The 13,515-nt window shown below is 42.0% G+C and overlaps 1 protein-coding gene across 2 annotated transcripts in view; it reads right to left on the bottom strand.

The window, feature by feature from the left end:
• The window catches only part of SFMBT2 (Scm like with four mbt domains 2), a 201,950-nt gene extending 200,470 nt beyond the window's left edge, over nt 1–1,480 (bottom strand). Inside the window, exon 1 of one of the 2 annotated variants that reach the window (XM_019738254.2) lies at nt 1,462–1,480. The gene's annotated coding sequence lies outside the window, so the exon portion shown is untranslated. Of the gene's footprint in view, nt 1–117; nt 257–1,461 lie in introns of those variants that run through there. The other variant, XM_019738252.2, reaches the window with a different exon arrangement.
• Between the last annotated feature and the right edge of the window lie 12,035 nt (nt 1,481–13,515).

The following is a 13,515-nucleotide window of genomic DNA, read 5'->3' as shown; positions in this document are numbered from 1 at the left end:
CTTCCTCGGCCCCCGCGCCTGGACACACCACCCACACACACACTGGCACATTTCACGCTCACACGGCCCCCTCCCCGGCCCGCTCCCCTTCCTCCTTCCCTTGAGCTCCCTCCATACACAATCTGCAGAAAGTTCACATCACAGGCGTTTCCGCAAACCCATCCGCAGGGAAATCTGGGCAAACTCCACATCCCACTGGACACTTTCTGTTTTCGTGGTTTGCAATCCCTCCGTGGACCGAAGGCACAAACTTGCGCTTTATCCGTCGATGGTTCGTTTGGAGCAGAAAGAGAAATTCAATGCTCCCAGCCACCTTTGCCCCGCCCACTGCGCCCCACCCTGCGCTTAAATTGAGCCTTTTCGGGGGAGATTCAAACGTTTCCTGGCCCCTTTAGGGGTGGCTGGAGGGGACTGCAGAGAGGTTTTTCCAAGGAAACGTGCCCCAAGGGGGAGGAAATTCAGTTGGGACTGCTCTGGAGAGATTGCTGCTACGGTCTGCCAGGGCCCGGCGGGATGCTGGTGACAGGGGTCGCCACGACGTCTTCTGGGGCAATGACCCTGCCTGGGCACGTATCCTGGGCCGGCTCTTGTCGGGCGGGAAAAGAATCCTGCCCGAGAAAAGCGTGGCCCTCGGCGACCGCTGGAGTGAATCGGAGGCAGTGTTTCCCGGAGCAAGGCAGGGTGTCCAGCCGGCGCGTGCAGGTCCGCCGGCACTTTGCCGGGGGCGTGGGGGGAGAACCAAGAGGAGCTCCCCGGGCCTAAGGCGCAATGGATGGCCAGAGACTGAACGAAATGTCCCCAATGCAGAAAAGGTGGCGATGTCCGAGTGGGTAAGACCGAGAACTTCTGCAAGTGGGCTTCGCGGTACTTAGGAGCGAGATGCTAGTTGAAGGCTGGAATTTACTTTCCAGGGAAATGGAGAACCGACACGTTTCGACAGGGTTTTTGCTCTATTGCCACAGGGGGTAAAATCCCCCCCAGAGTGTCCCAATTCTGTGTCCTCCTCTTTCCTACGAACCCCTCTCACCAGAACCCTCCCCAGGTCCAGGGGGTCAGGAGGACCGCGCTGTCCAACCAAGCTCCACCCACTCTCCCGCACATGGCCACCCCAGCGCATCCTCCAGACCGAGGAGCTCCCTGCAAGTGAGGTCCCCGGAGGAGAGGTGAACGTTCCTAGGGCGGGGACAGCGCGGGGACCCGGGTACGGAGTTAGCCGAGCAGAGTCTGACCGCGGGCAGGACAGGCAGGAGTCCTGCCATGTGTGTCCTTTCCCCGACGGCAGGGCCCCACCGGATCAAGAAGAGCCAGGGTAGGTACGTGCCCGGAAGTGCCCCTCGCCAAGCCACCACGTTTGGGGGTCCCCCGCGCAGACAAGGGCAGCCGAGCTCCGAGATCCTAGGTGGGAGCCGGCAGCAGTGAGACCCCGCGCACGTCCGGTCTGGGGAAATACTACTTCCTTACGTCTTGGAGAGCGCTTTGCGACTGTACACGTCTTCCTCCGTCCTGTCACATCGCCATCTGAGGTGCCACCTTGAGACCCAGAGCAGTCAAGCGATTCACACAGTTCAAACTCCAGTCTGAGTCTGCATCCCCGAAAGCTTCCCCGTCTCTTCCTCTTGGGGACACCAAGCTGGTGCCCCGAGCTCTTTCATCCGAAGGTCACTGAAGGAAGGCAGACTCCTCAAACCATGTGACCCTCTCACCCGCACGCTCGAACCTCCTCACTCTGTGCCCGGAGACCGCTCCAAATTGAACTCGCTGGACGCACTGCGGCTCGGAGGAATCCAAAACGTGGCTCCAGCCTCTCCTTGATTCTACCCCTGGGTCTCACATATCCAAGTCACCCCTTCTCGCTCCTTCAACACAATCTGGACGGTAGGGGGGGGAGGGGGGGAATGGCCCCATCCCCATCGGACTTACAGAGCTGGAGATCCAACTCACGCGCCGTTCCTTCCCCTCGACCGACTCACTAGCTGGTGCACCGCGGAAGCGCTGAGCGCGGCGCAGCGGGCGCGCTCTGAGTGCGAATCCCTCTTCCAGCCAGCAAGCCTCCAGGCCAGCTGCGCGGCGGTGACTTGCAGGGGGCCGCCGTCTGCGCCTCTGCCACATGCGGTCCAGACCTGGCGGCCTCGCTGAGTCCCGCGGAGTGGGCAAATGATCGCTGCTCTAACCTCACCCACCCCCCACCGCCCCCGCTCCGGATGGACTTCTTGGCGGCTCCTATTCAGAGGGGGAACGGTTATTCCCTCTCCCCGAGCAGTGAGACATGAGCCATTGCGCTGTCTCCAGGCTTGTTTACCAGCTTTAAGTCATTATTATGCACAGAATGTTATTTCATCAAAATAAAAAAAACTGCAAAAGAACACCTAATCCCTAACTCGATGACGGTGTATACACTATGTTGCAATTCCTCCAAAGTAATTGAGTTTCTATTATATTTATGGTACTCAGACCCCTGGCTAACTTTGTCCACGTATACAGAAAACAGTGTGGAGGAGTTGAATTTTTTTTGTACCTATTGTGATGCAGAAATAAAATCAAGAAGCCAGAGTACACAATGGTTGCATTGTTATCACAGAGAATCTCAAAGTGGTCTATGGTGAAACTTCTCCATGTTCAGGAGCCTTCTACTTTTGTATTTTTCCATGTGACTTCTTAAAAGTTCCTTAGCTTTTTTTTTTTTTTTTTTTTTTGCATTCTCCCTCCATCCTCCTTTATCCAAGGACACTGATGAGGCAAATGAAAATTGGTTAGAAGACTCCCTGAAGCAATTAGAGCGGCCCCTTCATCCCACTCCAATACCTTCCAACTTGCACTTTTATTTCAGAACCAGACACTTTAGGGATATGGGTATCCAGATGTAGAAACCACCCTAAATCAATTAAAGATGAAGAAAAAAAAGATTCAACATTGTTAGCCAAGAAAAAAGCTCTGGTAAAAATTGTGAACGTTTTCAAAGTAAAGAAGGCATAATGTATTCCAACTCAGAGAAATTTAACCATGAAATCTCATGTTGACACAGGATTTCTCTATATATTGTAAACATGTACTAAAAATCTTGGCAAAAATAAGCCTTTGCTCACACCAATTGACTGTAACTGTTATTTCATACCCAAACTATGGTTAAACCATGAATTACATCACGTATAAAACACACCTACATATTTCAGCTGTGCCTTCAAAAGGACTTTGGAATTCTTGCATATGAATGAGGCTAAATCATATAAAATATTAAAATTATATTTGTTAATTGGAAAACATTTAGATGCTATTTCTATTTGCTTGATGAGACAGCACACATTAGGAGTAAAAAAATAACTGTTGAAAAGTTTCTCTCATATTCTGTGTGTTCCTAAGTATTACTTCACAAAAATTAATGCAGAAGAGTCAAAACTTATGTGTACATTATTCATTTTATTTATGCTAAAAACATATGACTACTTAAGTCTTGGTGCAATAATCTTCACACCAAGAAAAATATTGATCAATTTGCTCATACTTATTCCATGTTTAAGTTATTTTTTCCCACTGAGAAAAGGAAATGCCCTAAAGATGATTGAACCATTATGCTTTTTTCATATAGGAAGTCTCTATTGAGATATTAGACATAACTTGCTTATCACAAAAGCAGAAAGGAGGGAAGCCCCCCCAAAATGACCAAATATTTGAAGAATGTGTGCAGTCTTCTTTTTACTAGAGGCTTAACATCTAAAGGTGTTGTCTCTTAGGCCATGTAAGATAGTGTTTTCTATCACCTTTGTAAAGTCACTAAGAGCGAAGTTTAAAAATTCTACCTTATATTTGCACTCTTTCCCTTAACCCCAGCACTTGGCTCATGTATTGGGAGTCAAATGACCTCATCATGATTTCATCATTCATTTCCTGTGTGACCTGTGTAAGTCAAGTGACCTCTCTGAGCCATTCTTTTCTCCTGGGTAAAATGAGGGTATTGGGCTAGATTTTCTGTAAGATCCTGCCAAACGCTACACAGTGCTTATCAATCTACCTCACCCCAAAGCCACAGACTGCTTTCTATAATATTCTAACGCATCTCCACCAATTTTAAACAGCAAGAGTGTAAACTCTAGGGTCACGAATAGGAAAAAAATTGAAGTAAACAGGACTGTAAGGGAAGGGTATAGGACCTTACCGCCCCACTGTCTCACCGCCCTGCAGTGAAGGCATTGTTCCAGTCATATTTCTGCCCCCATGACTCTTGTGTTTTTGTGTTTACTGTATGGGCTTTGGTTGCCCATAAAAGTGTCAGGGCTGAGGTGAGACTACCTATGAGAGTCATTCTGAGAAAAGCAAGAGAAACCATCTGGGGTAATCCAGGTCACTGTTTCAACAGCGAAAGGGTACAAAATGAGTAATGAGGAGTAGTGGTCCACAAAGATGCCACCTGTCAGAGTACTTCCTCACACGTTTCTAGAAATTTCAGAAACTCACTACTGCTTGTTGTATAATTTGAAGGAGTTGCAGGCATCCTTGACAATAGGAGAGAAAAATCACAGTGCTCAGAGCCTATAAAAAATACGTGATGTCTGGACTCCCTACGACTTTTCTTTAAAGAGCGAAGCTGGGTTTTGTGAAAGTGCCCATTTGGGCTGATGGCTTCTTTCTCCACATAGGAAGGAGAACACTTGGACAAGTCATACCAGCTTCTGAGGCTACTTGTAGAGTCGGTGCCTAATACCACTTACATCACTTATGAGTCATATTTTATATGAAGCAGAATATTTCAGATCTTGCAGCCTCACTTCCAGCTCTTTTGAGAGGCAAGCAAGCTGAAGTCCAGGAGGTGAAATGACAGAGGTCTCAAGGATTGGCCTTTTATTCCTCCACTCTATAGACAGGAAAAAGGGGAGGGAGGTTTTATTTAGTACTTATTTTGTGCCAGACACTCTTTTAGGTGTTTTTACAAAATAGCCTTTAATATGTTCTAGTCTCTAGTATGCGTAATTTCTCTTTTCAATGGTTTTAAAATGTTTTAAACGTATGTCCCTTTCCATACAAAGCTGGATCCAGATCCAGTGTCACTAGAACATATACAAATGTCACATTTTTTGTCATGGAGTTGGAGTTATCTGGAATCATTTACATTCTCTATGACCAAGGGTACTTACTGACCCACACCCCCTCCCACAAAAACAGCACAGGTCAGGGATGTGGTTTATGGCCCTGAAACAGTTTTCCCTCTGTACGTTAACTGGCCTGAATGAGATTGAATTTGGCACTTTTCGAAAGTGTAAAGAGTCCCTTTGGACTTATAATATAAAATAGACTAAACAAATAAAAACAGGCAGCCCAAATCCCACATCAAAAAGTGGGGTTCATGTATAAGCAAGTGCCAATTTTGCTGCACACACCCGCTACCTTCATAAATACGCAACTATGGTATATAGGAAAGAAATGTCGGTGCCTGGATGCTATACAATCAAGCTGTATTGTACCTTCAAAATCCCCAACCCTTTTGTTTTCACTGTATAGGTCGCTTTAGATGATCTTACTACAGAATAAATTATTATCATGATAATAGTTAATAGACCTAGAAAGACTTGATTTGCAGTGCCATCTACTGGAAACCAATGTTGACATGCTTTCAGATTTTGTATATAGTGTTTTGTTTGTTTCTAGTACAGAGAATGTTGGGAATACAGATACCAGAGTTAAGGAAATAATTAGGTCCTTATTTTATTTGATTACAGATAATTATTTGGAAGCTCTGGTTTTAAATCAACTAAAATATATTCATATCAAATCATTCATCCTTTGAATAACAGAGTACTTACGTGTTTCTTTGAAAAATTAAATCTCTTCCATTTCTTAAAACGGGTCATTACAACTAGATTGTTAATCAAGCACTATAATTTTTTTCTTCTTCCTTTAAAGATTGATTTTTTACTCATAAATGCTTCTGAAATAGTTGATGAATTCTTGGAGGTCTTCATTTTAATTTTATACCCTGTGGGGAAGGGACTCAGAATTTTTCAAGGTTTCCCAAACCAATTTGTTGACAAGGCAAATGCTTTAAAAATTAGCTATATTAAGTTGGTGCAAAAGTAATTGCGGTTTTTGCAACTATTTTTCACCTTTTAAACCGCAATTACTTTCACACCAACCTAATAGATGAAAATTAACTAAGGATAAATAAAAACAAAACTCTGCTTACATTTATTCATTCAACAAATGTTTATCGCGGATTTCCTATGTGCCAGGCATTGTTCAAGGATCTGAAATACAGAGAACCAAACAGATAAACCTTTATACTCCATGGTACTTATTTTCATCAAGGACAGCTCAACAACAAACACATGAAAATATAACTTCATGGGGGAGGTTGGTACAATGGAAAAAAACAGCAGAGGAAGGTACAGAAAGTGACAATAAGAAGGTCAAGGGGGAATGACATTTTATGTGGGAGGCTCAGGGTAGCCCTCTCCTGTAAGGTGACATTTGAGTAGTCTAGAATGAGGGGAGTGGGTACCCCAAACAGGGAACAGTAAGTGCAAAGGCCCTGAGGTGGCCTGGGCTCCATTTCAAAGGAAAAATTAATTATGTAAACGTTCAATGATATTTAACAGCTTAAGTATAAGCTATGGAACTTTGTAACATCTGAATTAAGCAAGGAGAACCAGTGCTGCTGGATGAGAAACCATCCCCCTCACTCACCATCTTCTCCTATTATCTTTATCCTTCCTCCATGACTCAACAGTTTCATCTTCCTGAAAATACGAATAAAACATTCCAAAACAAGGATGTGGCTAGCAACTGATTTGTGTGGTATTAAAAGGCTGGAAGTATATACCAATGCTATATTACCTTTGTGAAATTCTGTCAATCTCTAAAAGTCTAACACATTTTAATGCCCAATTGGAAAAGCAGACCGTGGAAACAACCACCTGTTCCTGGACAAAATGTTTTAAATTTGCATGAGATGGGTAGTCACCAAATAATGCTGCAGCCTCAAGTAATGGGAAAAGGTATTATAAGAAATGAGGAGACTTGGATTGAAATCCCAATGGTCTCCCTTAATGGATTCTTTCTAAGTCAGGGAATTTCTGAGTCTCAGATTTCCCAGCTGTAAAATGGGCATAATAACTTCTGATCTCACAGGATTGAGAGGAGTTAGGGAGCTACAATGTACCCAGTGACTAGTGCAGAGCTTTGACGACTCAGGTGCTAAAAAAAAAAAAAAAATTTTTTTCTTTGATCCTCATTTTTTGCTTAATAATAAACTAACTTTTCTAGCCCAAACCATGAGTCAAAGGAAATCACAGAAATAAACGCATTGTGAGGTGATGCTATGACCCAAGTCATTGTTGAGTTATTACCTGTTTGATTCCAGAAATTGTGGTAAGCACTATTTGTTTTCATATTTGCACTCTTGTTTCAAACTGCTTTGAGCTCTTAGAAAGAACAGAAGTACAAAGATTTAATGGATGGTGATATTTCTTGGGAATCTTTTGTTGGTGTGCCTTTAGCTACTAAAAAGAAAAAGAAAATAAAATAAAGGAAATCTGTAAAACCAGAAGAGTCTTCAAAACAGACTATCTCCATCTTTTTTCTTGACTGTGGCATAAATCACAGTGTAAGAGCCAATATTTTTTGGTTTAAAAAAAATACCAGGTTTCTTGTCTCCATTCCACTTGTCAACTAAAAGAAAGCTTTTGACACATTTTTAGTCGTGAAAAAATACACATCTAAAGAGCAGAACCTGAATCTGACACTTACCACGGTAATTTGTACACAGAATGAGCTCAGTGAATGTTTGGGGAACTTGTGTGGGATTTGGCATTAACCTGAACGTAAACTATGGAGAGAACGTAAACTGCATCTCCATTTCCCCTTCTGTAACGTATTATGCATATGTTTTGGGAAAGATGGAGAGTCATTACATCTTTGTCACTATTTTAGCTTCTTAGAAGAAAAGGGACAATAAGAACTTTGGGTTTTGGAAAGCAAAGGTTGTTTACATCACATATGAGTGACTGACGTGCTCCACAAACCCAATCATTTGCACTCTTGGTGTTTATTTATTTTGTGTTTCGTCTTTCTGGAACAGGAGACATTCTGCTGAGTAGAAGCCCCAGCAACAATCTGCTGGTACTTTTATAATTCGAAAGCTATTTTTCTAAACTGAATGTTAGTGACAGAACAATGTGGGGATGCAGGGGACCTGCAGTGTGGATTGTACTTTTATAAAACTATCAATAACATGACTCTCAAACTAGAGAACCTTAGGAGTGGGAGTAAAGACTCCAACATCTTTCTCATAGCCAACTCTGCCCAATCACTTGCCAGCTTCCAAGAATGTTGCAGATTTGCACCATTCATATCGTTGGTGTTATTCTGTCTTGAGCCTCAGTCCTGGGCTCCTGGGAGAGATTTGGGGCTGCACTGGCCACTTCATCTCAATGCAACCCTGACTGTGTTGCTTTGAAAAGCACCGTGTCCACTTTGACTGGCGCTCTTAACAAGAGCACATAGTTCAGAGGCGTGGGCCTTCCTCCGCCCCAAAAATACCAAATGGATTTCTGTGTTTGCCCTAGAGAAGGCGATGAGAGTAAATTTTCACAGACATGTTCGTGTCTTTGGTGGTGGCATTCTTTAGCTTTCACCTGCGATTCCATGTAATGGTCCTAGGCCAGGAATTATAATGGTAAACAGGTCATGTGCAGTGCTGATGGAGAGAAAGACCAGAGGTGAACTTTACAGTTTATCATGGGAGTAGACACACTCATTTATTCACTGAGAAGGAAAGTATATCCTTAGACTACCAGTTTGGGGGTATAACCAGGGGACACATAAATGGTTCCAGCATTATTATGTGTATGCCCCTCAACTTTGTTCCCTCTGTTGCAAAAGTGTGAGTGTCTGGAGGTTAGGGATGGATGGAGGCTGTAACGGTTACTTTTATTACGTGTCAACTTGACTGGGCCACGGTGCCCAGGAATTTTGTTAAACATTACTCTGAGTGTTTCTGTGAATGTGTTTTGGATGAGCTTGACATTTAAATCGGTGGATTCTGAGTAAAGCAGATTATCCTCCAAAATGTGGATGGGCCTCCTCTAATCAGTTGATGGCCTTAGCAGAACAAAAGGCTGACCTCTCCCAAGCAAGGGGCAATTCTGCAATGGACAGCCTTTAGACTTGAACCTATGTCCTGGGTCTCCATTCTGCCTGCCCGCTCTGTAAGTCCTGGACTTACCAAACCTCTTTCTCTTCCGTAAGACTGTACATTTTTGGAGGGCAGAGTTGGTGTCATGCAATTTTTTGTCCTCCACATTGCATATATACAATCAAATTAATTAATTAAAATATTTTAATTATAATATTTATAATTCACCAAGATTTTACAAGTTATAAAGTTTTATTAATACTAAGGATTATCACGACTGCTAAAGAACAGTTGGTATACAGCAAGCAGGAAATGTGTATTTGCTTAAAAGAGAAATAAATGTGTATGGTCTGAAATAAGATTTAACAGTGTAATCTTGATCAACAGTCTTGGCAAATACTTACATTGTTCTTACTATGTGCCAAGTATACTTCTAAATACTTGACAGGCATTAAGTCACTTAATCTTCTTAACAGTCCAATGAAAAATGTCCCCTATTTCACAGCTAAGGGAAACAAGGCACAGAAAGAATAAGTAACTCACCCAAGATTGTCACATGGGCTCCAGGGGTGTCACTTATGTTAGTAAGCCAGTACTTTTCAACTAAGCCTCTTAAAGTATTTTATAGTAGATAAATAGAAATAAACCCAATGCTTTAATAAGGCACTTAAACAGTGTTGTTTGCTGTTATGCCTAAGGTAAATATCTGTTTCTCTGATGGAGCTGAGAACTCTGACTCTCACAGCCTCTTGCTCTCACATGGAGACCACACTCCCTCACCTGAAAAGTGTCTAAGAATTGCCTCATTTGCAGGTGAAGGTGACAGTCCAAGAAACTGAAAGGAAACATAGCGAATATTTGTCATTTAATGGGGTGTTAATTGAGTATTCAAAGCACATTATAAGGTATCCGAAGGGTAAGTAGCTGGACAGTGAGGTCATTGGGTCTTAAACGTAGGGGAGTTGAATTTAGTCTTTTCCCAGCCTGTGGTTTTCATTAAAACTTGACTCCATGCAGTATCGGAGAGAGACTCCAAAGAGAAACTATAAACAATTCAAACTAAAATGTATATTGGACCTTTTTCAGGGTGCTAAAAGAAGGCAAGACACTAAGTGTCGTAAACGTAGCAGTCAATTCAAGCAACGTGACAATGAAAACAGGAATCCTTGGGTCATCTAAAGAAATATCTTACAGAGATGAAGGGAAGCATGTGAATTATCATCACTACCCAACACATGGCCCTTGCGTCAGCATCGCGGGCATCACTTTGGAACTGGTTAGAAGCATAGCCACTCGGGCCCCACCCCAGAAGCCTCCTGAACTCAAACCCAAATTTTAACAAGACTTTCCGATGATTCAAATGCACATTATAGTGTAAGAAACACTGATCTAGTTTAATCCCATTGTTTTACAGATGAAAAATCTGAGTGCTACAAAGCAGCCACTCATATGATTAAGGCTTGATATATGTATTCCAGATTAAAATCCAAGTAGGAAAATAGAAAGGGACTACTACAAAATTGTTTTACACATTGAATTGTAAACTGACAGCTATGCTTATTACAATTTTTAAGGTCATAATTGGGAGTTACAGGTGATGCTGAAATAACTTCAGTTTTTATGTAACCGGTTGAACTCCATCAGCATTATACTTATGGAAATACAAATTCTTACCATTTTTTTGGTAAAATGTATTTCCTCAGTGAGGGTGATTTTCCTAACATCAGTTTTTTTTCTCCCCAGTCCTTAGGTGCAACTGCAAAAAAATTTTTTTTAGAATGTCTTCTCTATGTATAATTACTGCTATATTTAAAATGTAATCCTCTTCTAAAAATATAAATGTTAAATGCAACATCTTAGCTGTACACTGTGATTACCCATCATTTCAATTGCTCAGTTGATTTTCAAACAGTATCAAAAATCAGCTAGGTATTTATTGGAATATTTTTCTCTTTTCCTTTTGGAGGAAAGAACCATTTATATTTTCATCCATGGGAGAGATAGAGCAATTATAGATTACTTAAACATGGTCTCAATTCTAACTTCTTGGGAGGAGTTAATGATTAGTTAGTATTTAAAAGCAGATTAAAAAAGTGAAATAGCTTCCCTCATGCTTAGAGATAGTAATAGGGCACATTAGTTGGTCTGAAAAAAATGGTGGACATCTGTCTTAGTTCAGGGGCTATAACAAAAATGCCACAGACTGTGTGGCTTTAACATTTATTTCTCAGAGTTTTGGGAGCTAGAAATCTAAGATCAGGGTGCCAGCAGATCCAGTGTCTGCTGAGGGCCCCTCTGTGGTTTGTAGAAAGTCCCGTTTTCCTTGCTTCCTCACATGATCCAGAGGGAGCAGAAAGAGTGATAGCAAGCTAATCCCATTCGTAGAGGCTCCTGCCTCATGACCTAATCACCTCCCAAAGACCCCACCTCCTAATACCATCATTTTTGGGGGGTAGGGTTTCAACATGTGAATTTGGGGGGGGTCACAAACATTTAGTATAGAACAACATCCAACTCTTTGTGTAAGAGAATCTTGTTGGATTTGTTCACATCACATGATAGCATGTATCCATCTTTTCGCAACACATTTCCTTCTGTGCAAAAGATTCAACTGGGACGTTTTAACTCTTACTACGTACCCAGCACTGTAATGGGGGCTCCCACTTCCTTTATCACGCTGACTCTTCGGTCTGGGCTTACCTCTGACATTGGCTATGAGTTTTTCACGTTTCTAAAATTGATTATCCTCATCTGGGAATTATTACAAAGAAACTTTTTTTTCCCTCACTCAAGTGACTTATGGTTTGAGAATTCCTAGTGTCCTGTGGCTGAAAAATGACCAGCACTACTGGGAAACAATGCAAGACCTGAGGCACTTCTAGAACCACCTGGAGATCACAGTTTTCCTGGTAGCTCACTCGGCAGGTGTCTGAGATGGGCACCGTGGTGGAAATTACCATCAGAGCTGGAATCATCATCCAGGGGCTAAGCTCTCAAGGTCCTCTTCAGAAAGAACCCTTTGGCTTCAGGTACTGGCACCTTGACAAAATGTAAGTATGGGTTATTTCCCAATACTGTGCGAGAGTTTGATGCTTCCTGCACCCAATGGAATGGGTACTGATAAAAAATGCCGAGCCTTCTTGCCAGTGCGAATTCACAAGCACAAACTGAAGTGAAGGGACAGAAATTCCATTTAAACGGAAGTTAAGGAGACAGCCATATGCAGAATGTTCCTCTTACGGCCCTTTACCCTTCTCCTCCCCAACTAAAGGCAGGGAGGCAAGAAGGGAAAGAGTGATGGAGAGAAGAATGCAACCTAGACTCCTCAACTACCTGGCTCTTCAGGTCTATAGGGAAGGGTGGAAAGGGTTATCTGACTCAATAATGGAGCATCAATTATGGTGTATACAAGAGGCATCAGAAGCTGAAGTAAACAGGAGTCATGAAAAGGTTTGGGGGGATTACCAGTAGCCTTACCTTTAGTTGTGATTGAACTGATTTCGTTTTATTCAGTCTTCTGGATCATATTTGATTTATAGTTTTACAATACGAGTCTCAGTAGTCTTGCCAATGACAGGAGGCCTAATTCCTCAAAGGCTTCATCAAACTCCTTTTTGAATATATCTTCCATCGCTGTTACTATCATACGTCTGGTGATATATGTCTTTCTGAAGATATTTATAATCCCTCTGGTAATTTTTTTTATTCTTCAATAACTTGCACAGTGTTTGAAATCTACAGTCTTTGCTCTTTTATCTCATAAGGCATAAGATTTTCCTTCATGAAGAGTTCTTTCATAAAGAGATCTTAAAGTTCTTTATAGACGTTAATTAATTATCTACCAGGACGTTATTCTCCTTGTTTTGCATCCTTGGGAAACTGAGGCAGAAAGGGACGTGATGTACTGAAGTCATGTAAAAACTTGACACTAGAGCTTGAATTATTACCCTGCAGATAAAGTCTCGGTGTTCTCTCCAGAAGGAAATTGTGTTTTGAACTTAAGATAAACAACAATGATCAAAAAAAGCAAAGCATGCAGTAGAAGAAACCTGCGTCATTTCATCTCACTGACATAGAAACCTGAAAACTTATTCTTAATGAAGATTTAGCCGCTAAGACTTAGTGTGAAACTCATATTACAAGATTTTATTACCATACACATATATACACACAGCAGGACTTTTAGTGCCCTACTCCGAAGTGTTATTTGAAATCATTAAAACTAAACTGCACCTGTCAAAATAAATCAACCAATACATTTAATGATTCTGAATCCATGACCCTCTATCTTTTCTAGACGCTCATTAATTCCTAATATTCTTTCCCATCGTTAGTGTTCAATTTCCAAGTACTCCTGTCCTATAAATATAGTGTATTAAAATGCAATTGGGTTT

Source organism: Rhinolophus sinicus, linkage group LG02, assembly GCF_036562045.2.
Source record: "Rhinolophus sinicus isolate RSC01 linkage group LG02, ASM3656204v1, whole genome shotgun sequence".
NCBI classification, from domain to species: domain Eukaryota; kingdom Metazoa; phylum Chordata; class Mammalia; order Chiroptera; family Rhinolophidae; genus Rhinolophus; species Rhinolophus sinicus.
The sequence above is the reverse complement of the archived record's forward strand: the minus strand, read 5'-3'. Positions and strand labels throughout refer to the sequence as shown.